The following is a 7948-nucleotide window of genomic DNA, read 5'->3' as shown; positions in this document are numbered from 1 at the left end:
TACACATGGCTCCTCATGGTGTTGGCCTTTACTCTGCTATGGGCCTGCTCCATCTTATTCTCACTTAATGGATAATGTCATTCTCTATTATACATTCATTAAGGGAAGGCCAGCATCTGATTGTGTGATGGATTATACCAGATTCACAGAACTCTACACATTAATCTCACATATTAGTAGAAATCAAATAACTGAAGCTCCTCTTGGTGAGAAGTTTGGGTTTGGTGCTTCTCCAGGTAAAGTAGCAAAGTGCAATGGGGAGAAGGGGATGGAGCAAGAGATTAAAGCCCTCAGCTGGACAAATGAGCTTTGACACAGAAACAAAGTGTTTGAGGACAAAATAGAGTCAGACTATGTCACTGGACAATGTGGATTCATGCCATTGGCTGCATTAGAATGCAGGACAAGATGGAAAGGAGAATATTTAAATAGTTTACTTGGAAGAACATTCGTGTTCATGTTTTCTGGATACTGTTATTTGATTGGCTAGAGAGCATGTAGACTCTTTCCTTCCTTCCTTCCTTCCTTCCTTCCTTCCTTCCTTCCTTCCTTCCTTCCTTCCTTCCTTCTTTCCCTCTCTCTTTCTTTCTCTCTCTCTCCTCCCTCTCTCTTTCTTTCTCTTTCATTATGTGATGTCTATTTTTGGTATGTCCTATTAAAGCTAGTTACAATTACAGATCAAATTGTGACTGTTTTCAGAGTGCATTGTGTCCTCTGCAATTCTGTTATATTATTTATTTAAATGCCCTTTTTACTACATGCGCTCTCTGTGTCCAGCTGATGTGGTTTGTCTGTATCCTCACCCAAATCTCATCTTGATTTGTAGTTACCAGAATCCTCACATTTCCTGAGAGAGACTCGGTGGGAGGTAATTGAATCATGGAGGTGGTTACTCTCATGCTGTTCTCTTCACAGTGAGTTCTCCCAAGATCTGATGGTTTTATAACTGGCTTCCCTCCTTCACTCAGTACTTCTCTCTCCTGCTGCCTTGTGAAGAAACACATGTTTGCTTCCCCTTCTGCCATGATTGTAAGTTTCCTGAGGCCTCCCCAGCCATGCTGAACTGTGAATCAATTAAACCTTTTTTCTTTATAAATTACCCAGTCTCAAGTATGTCTTTATTGGCAGCGTGAGAATGGGCTAATACAGTAAATTGGTACCACAGAGAGTGGGGTGCTGCTATAAAGATACCTGAAAATGTGGAAGCAACTTTGGAGCTGGGTAACAGGCAGAGGTTGGAACAGTTTGAAGGGCCCAGAAGAAGACAGGAAAATGTGGGAAAGTTTGAAACCTCTAGAGACTTGTTGGATGGCAATGACCAAAGTGCTGATAGTGATATGGGCAATGAAATCCAGGCTGAGGTGGGCTCAGATGGAGATGAGGAACTTCTTGGGAACTTGAGCAAAGATGAGTCTTGCTATGTTTTAGCAAAGAGACTGGTGGCATTTTGCCCCTGCCCTAGAGATCTGTGGAACTTTGAACTTGAGAGAGATGATTTAGGGTATCTGGTGGAAAAAAATTGTAAGCAGCAAAGTGTTCAAGAAGAAGCAGAGCATAAAGGTTTGAAAAATCCGCAGCCTGATGATGCAATAGAAAAAAAAAAAAACATTTTCTAGGGAGAAATGTAAGCTCGCTACAGAAATTTGCATAAGTAATGAGGAGTTGAATGTTAATCACCAAGACAATGGGGAAAATATCTCCAGGGCATGTCAGAGACCTTCACAGCAGCCCCTTCCATCATAAAACTGGAAGCCTAGGTGGAAAAAATGGTTTCCAGGGCCAGGCCATGCGATCCTTCTGCTCTATGCAGCCTTGGGATATGGCCAGGCCACGGGCCTCTCTGCTCTATGCAGCCCTGAGTCCCAGCTGCTTCAGCTCTAGCAGTGGCTAAAAGGGGCCAACATACAGCTCAGGCCATTGCTTCAGAAGGTGCAAACCCCAAGCCTTGGGGACTTTCATGTTATATTCAGCTTGTGGGTGCACAGAAGTCAAGAATTGAGGTTTGGGAACCTCCATTTAGATTTCAGAGAATGTATGGAAATGCCTGGATGTCTAGGCAAAAGTCTGCTACAGGGGTGGAGCCATGATGGAGAACCTCTGTTAGGGCAGTGCAGAAGGGAAATGTGGGGTTGGAGTGCCCACACAGATTCCCCACTGGGCACTGCTCATTAGAAGTTTGAGAAGAGGGCCACCATCCTCCAGACCGCAGAATGGTAGATTCACTTACAGCTTGTGTTGTGCACCTAGAAAAGCCACAGACACTCAACATCAGCCCATGAAAGTAGGCGGGAGGGGGGCTGTACCCTGCAAAGCCACAGGGGTGGCACTTCCCAAGGCCATGGGAGCCCATTTCTTGCATCAGTGTGATGTGGATGTGAGACATGGAGTCAATGGAGATTATTTTGGGACTTTAAGGTTTAAGGCTGCCCTATTGGATTTTGGACTTGCATGGGGCCTGTAGCCCTTTTGTTTTGGCTAATTTCTCTCATTTGGAATGGGTGAATTTACCCAATGTCTGTAGCCCCATTGTATCTAGGAAGTAACTAACTTGCTTTTGATTTTATAGGCTCATAGATGGAAGGGAATTGCCTGGTATCAGATGAGACTTTGGATGTGGACTTCTCGGTTAATGCTGGAATGAACTAAGACTTTGGGAGCTTATTAGAAGGGGATGACTATGTTTTGAAATGTGAAGACATGAAATTTGAGAGGGGCCAGGGGCAGAATGATATGGTTTGGCTCTGTCCCCACCCAAATCTCATCCTGAATTGTAGTTCCAATAATCCCCACCTGTGGTGGGAGGATCCCGGTGGGAGGTAATCGAATCATGGAGGCAGTTACCCTTATGCTGTTCTCAAATTCTCATGATATCTGATGGCTTTATAAGGGGCTTCCCTGCTTCACTTGGCACTTCTCTCTCCTGCCAGCTTGTGAAGAGAGGTATGTTTGCTCCCTTGTCCACCATTATTTTAAGTTTTCTGAGGCCTCCGTAGCCATGCTGAACTGTAAGTCAATTAAACCTCTTTCCTCTATAAATTGCCTAGTCTCTGGTATATATTTATTAGAAGAGTGAGAATGGACTAATACACTAGGCCTATGTAAATTTTGTTCTTTGGGTCTGAAACTTCTATTAATCTGGCAGAGTTCTTCTAATCCTTCATGCTTCAACTGAGATATTATAATCCTTGAAGAGCCTTTTCTGATCTTCTAGAACAGGATTAGGTGTCTTTCCTATGTACTTCCACTGTCCTTACCTCCATCAGAATTCTGTTTACTGTGTTGCAGATAATTTTTTATGCAGCTATCTTCCTAATCAAACTGGGAAGGCAGATTTTTTTCAAGATTTCATGGTTATAGCCTGGCATTTACATAGTAGGTGCTCAGTAAATGTTTGTTGAATATTTGAATAAACTATATAACTTCTTCCCACACAATTACTAGCATTGTTTACTTGGGTAATTTTAAGAAAGTATTTTTCACTTTGGTCTGATATAAATTTTTGTCTTTCTCAGTAGAGTTAAGTGTGAACCCCTGTGGCAGAAATGAAGGCACTGTTCGTATACCACCTCAGCCTCTCCTCTGGACTACTGAGAATTTAAATTTCAGAGACAAAGTGAGCAACCTAACTTTCATTTCCAATAACTGTATTCTCTTTTTTTCCTTCCAAATTTGTATGCCGTGCTGCCAAGAGAGATTTTTAGAACAACTCCCACGAGTTTTAATTTCAATTCTTTTGGACTGTGTGAGATGTATACTGTATTTTATGTTAAATAGAGTTGTTACCACTTATTTGAGCTCCTTGGAAGAAAGATGTTCCCTAAATGCAAAGCAGCCAGAATAGCAAAATTTACATTTTAATGCATTACTTTATCCCTTCAGTAAAAACTCTCTGGAGAACTATGCAACCTCAGATATTAACTGGTATTGACATTTGGGCTTTGGTGGGTACTGCAGAGGAAAGTTGTTTACTGCCTCTGTGTCAGGTGATGAGTTGCCTCATTACCAATTCTAGACTTGTGAAGGCTGTCACATTACAGCATTCACAAGCCCCTCTAAGATCATCTGTTTGTATTTCTCTTCCATCTACTATCTTGTGTAACAGCCATAATCTGAATCAATCGGTGAGTCATTTTTGAGTGCAGATCTGCCTAGATCTTTGCTACAAGCAGTAGGGGAGGCAGACAGAATATGTAGCATGGTTCTTAGCCATAGGAAAGTTGCAATTTGGTTTGAGAGATAAGGAATGAAATAATCAGCAAGTGGTACAAGGCAGAATGTAATTCAGGATATTCATTTGGTAAATATTTATCAAGCATCTGTTATGTGCTGGTCACAATATTAGGAGCTAGCACTACAGTGATGAGTAAGATACATTGTGCTTATGGTACATCATGCTTATGGTAGAAAAAAACAAAATAAATAAGTACATGCAGATGTTATAAAGATAATTTCAGGTAGTGAGTCCTAAAAGGAAAATAAAACAGGGAAATATGATATTGATGGAAAAATCATGATGGAGAATGATGGGAGAAATGTTACTTTAAATTGGGTGGTCCAGATAGTCTTGCCAAAGTGGTAATATTTGAGCTTTGCCCTGAGTCAGGAAGGAGCCAGCCACGTGGAGATGTGGAAAGACAGATTTAACACCGAGGGAAAATTAAGGACCAATCCCTGAGATGGAAATGAGCCAAGCTCATTTGTAAAACAGAAAAAAACCAGTGTGCTTAAAGCAGAATAAAGAAAAAGGAATGATGTTTGAGTGTAGGAAGGAGCCAATTGTGTATGGTGCACACTTCAAGGTCTGTTGGAATTTAGAGAAATAAGTTTTCATGAGAACTGGAGGAATCATGAAAGACATGAATGTGGTGAAGATTAAACTGGGGTTTGTAAAGTGGGCCCAATTGATGGGAGTGGGAAAAAGAAAAGCAATAATGGACAAAGAAATATCATTATCAAATGCCTAGATACTTGTTAGTTGTGTTAGATACAGTGTTTCCATGTTTTCACTTGCTACCTAGTCCAGACCAAGATGCAGTTAATTATTGTAGATTTTCAGGGACAAGTTACACATTTATTCATTTAAAAATACTTAAAATGCTAATTAATTTTGACTTTTATGTTTTAAATAGGTAATACTAGCATACAGAATTCAAGGTAGAAAAGAAACATGAGAGATCTTATTTTTACCCCATTTTTCAAACACTCAATTCCCTACTTTACTGGTAATTACTGCTAAGTGATAGGTTCTTGTAATGTTTCTACCAACCTCATCCTTTATCTCTTGAATGTTCTTTTCTGATTTTTACTAACTGTTTGGAATTCTGTTTTATCTGTATATTAATGATAAGCCTCTTTAAATATTTTTTAACAGAGTACTTTGCCACTTTAAAGCTTGCAATTTTAGTGTCTTTTTTTTTTGGTTCGGTTTTGAGACAGGGTCTTTCTCTCTTGCCTAGGCTGGAGTGCAGTGGTGCAATCTGGGCTTACTGCAACCTCCCAGGCTCAAGCAATCCTCCCACCTCAGCCTCCAGAATAGCTGGGACTACAGGTGTGCTCCACCATGCCCAGCTAATTTTTGTATTTTTTGTACAGACAGGGTCTCCTTATGTTGCTCAGGTGGGTCTGAAATTCCTGGGCTGAAGCAATCCTCCCACCTTGGCCTCCCAAAGTGCTGGAATTACAGATGTGAGCCACCATGCTCATCCTAGATTGTCTTTAAACCAGTGTCCAGGTGATTAGGAGCCATGTATGGTCAAAAAAGTACAATCATAAGTAAAACAACTTCAGTTTTTAAGTGCGTAGACATTTTACTGGTTAATTGATGGTAAGTATAAATTCTTTATAAAGAAACGGAATGTGAACAAGTTCTAACATCCCTGGGTCAAGTGTCAAAGATATAAGTTCTAGATAAGGCTCTTTTCTTAACTAATGTAATGACATTGCCCACATTACCCTCACTTCTTCTGGCATACTTCTCACATCTTTTAAATGGAAGAGGTCATCCCTTCCATTGTTATATTCTCACTTTAGCTGAAAACCAAATTTTTGCTCCTTGAATAACCTACTATGCATATGTAATTTCACTAGCCCAACATAACCATGCATCTACATTCCCATTTAAAAAAATAAAAGGCTTTTTGACATATCTAAGAGCAATATTCAGGTTATATTTGTTCAGGTTTGATGGTATCACAAATTGAACCATTTAGTAAGTATACCTGGTCATACGCATTACCTGAGTGTTATTTGCAAAATGAATGCTATGTAAATATCTATTGATTTATTGACTATTATTAATTTATGTAAAATGAACCTTTTTGGAAAGTCATACATAATAAAGCTATGGCACTGATCTTTAGAAACAGAAGAGGGCTTATCACTTAAGATAAATTGGGTTGTTGAGTTCAGTAAGGAAAATAACCAGCCATTCAATTTTATTTGGGCTGCTCCCAGGAGAATTAATATTATAAAGTGATGTAGAAAAAGTAATTCCTTGAAATGCAACATTTTGATTCCAGAGATTGAAGCTTCTCTATAAAAATGACCATATCAAGTGCTCATTTATTATTTCAACAAGTGTTAAGAATTTATTCTATGAGATATTTGTGTAAGAGAGATATTATTAAGCTATAGTTTCTGTCCTGTGGTAGGATATGTAAACAATACAAATAATGCCAATGAAAGACAGAAAATAATAAGGGCCATGTATTAGTCTGTTTTCACACTGCTATAAAGACATACCTGAGACTGGTTAATTTATAAAGTGAAGAGGTTTGATTGACTCACAGTTCTGCGTGGCTGGGGAGGCCTCAGGAAACTTACAATCATGATGGAAGGGGAAGGGGCATGTCTTACATAATGGCAGGCAAGAGAGATCAGGCAAGAGCAGGGAAAACTGCCTATGAAACCATCAGATCGCATGAGACCTCACTCACTATCCTGAGAACAGCACGAGAGAAACCGCCCCTGATATGATTTGGCTGTCTTCATCCGTATCTCATCTTGAACTGTGGTTCTCATAATCCACCTGTGTCATGGGAGGGACCTGGTGGAAGGTAATTGAATCATGGGGGTGGTTACCTCTACCTCCATGCTGTTCTCATGAGAGTGGGTGAGTTCTCATGAGATCTGATAGTTTTATAAGGGTTATTTTCCCCCTTCACTCTGCACTTATCCTTGCTGCCACCACGTGAAGAAGAACGTGTTTGCTTCCCTTTCTGCAATGATTGTAAGTTTCCCTAGGACTCCCCAGCCATGCTGAACTGTTAGTCAATTAAACCTCTTTCCTTTATAGATTTCCTAGTCTTAGGTATGTCTTTATAGCAGCCTGGGAATAGACTAATACAGCCCCCATGATCCAATCACCTCTCACGTTGTCCCTCCCTTGACACATAGGGATTATGGGGATTACAATTCAAGACGAAATCTGGGTGGGGACATAGAGCCAAACCCTATGAGGACACAAAACAGAGGTGTTCAGTGAAAGAAAATATGTTTTCGGTTTGTTAAGGTACTGGAAAGGCTTTATGAAGAATTCATAAAGGTGGCATTTGAGTTGGACCTTGAAGGATGCAATGTCATTTATGATCTAAATATAAAATAATTCCACTTCTAATGAACATTACAATTGGATGAATTTCCATGAATGGAAATACAAAATGCAATAGTTCTCTGGTGCTATCTGTACTTATAGGCCAAAAGTTCTTGGTAAAAGAGGAAACAGTCCTACATTATTTACTACCATGTGTTACAGTAGTGAAAAATGTATGAGTTGCAAAAATTTGATGGTTAGGATTTCTCATTACTGAAGTTAAATTGGTTTCCAAACTAGATCCTATCAGACAGAGTGGTCAGTTTGCATTTTTCCTCCACACAGTGTTTCCCAGGCAACTAGCGTTTCTGATGGAAGACACCATCTGAGCGGCACTTCCAAAGGCATTTTCTGCAG

At 39.9% G+C, this 7948-nt stretch overlaps 1 long non-coding RNA gene across 1 annotated transcript in view; it reads left to right on the top strand.

The window, feature by feature from the left end:
* Positions 1-3200: 3200 nt before the first annotated feature.
* LOC129533629 (uncharacterized) overlaps positions 3201-7948 on the top strand; it is a 66375-nt gene continuing 61627 nt past the window's right edge. The window contains exon 1 of the long non-coding RNA XR_008679906.2: positions 3201-3613. This is a non-coding gene — a long non-coding RNA (uncharacterized lncRNA). The remainder of the gene's footprint in view (positions 3614-7948) is intronic.

This window comes from Gorilla gorilla, chromosome 4 (assembly GCF_029281585.2).
Source record: "Gorilla gorilla gorilla isolate KB3781 chromosome 4, NHGRI_mGorGor1-v2.1_pri, whole genome shotgun sequence".
NCBI lineage: Eukaryota > Metazoa > Chordata > Mammalia > Primates > Hominidae > Gorilla > Gorilla gorilla.
The sequence above is the reverse complement of the archived record's forward strand: the minus strand, read 5'-3'. Positions and strand labels throughout refer to the sequence as shown.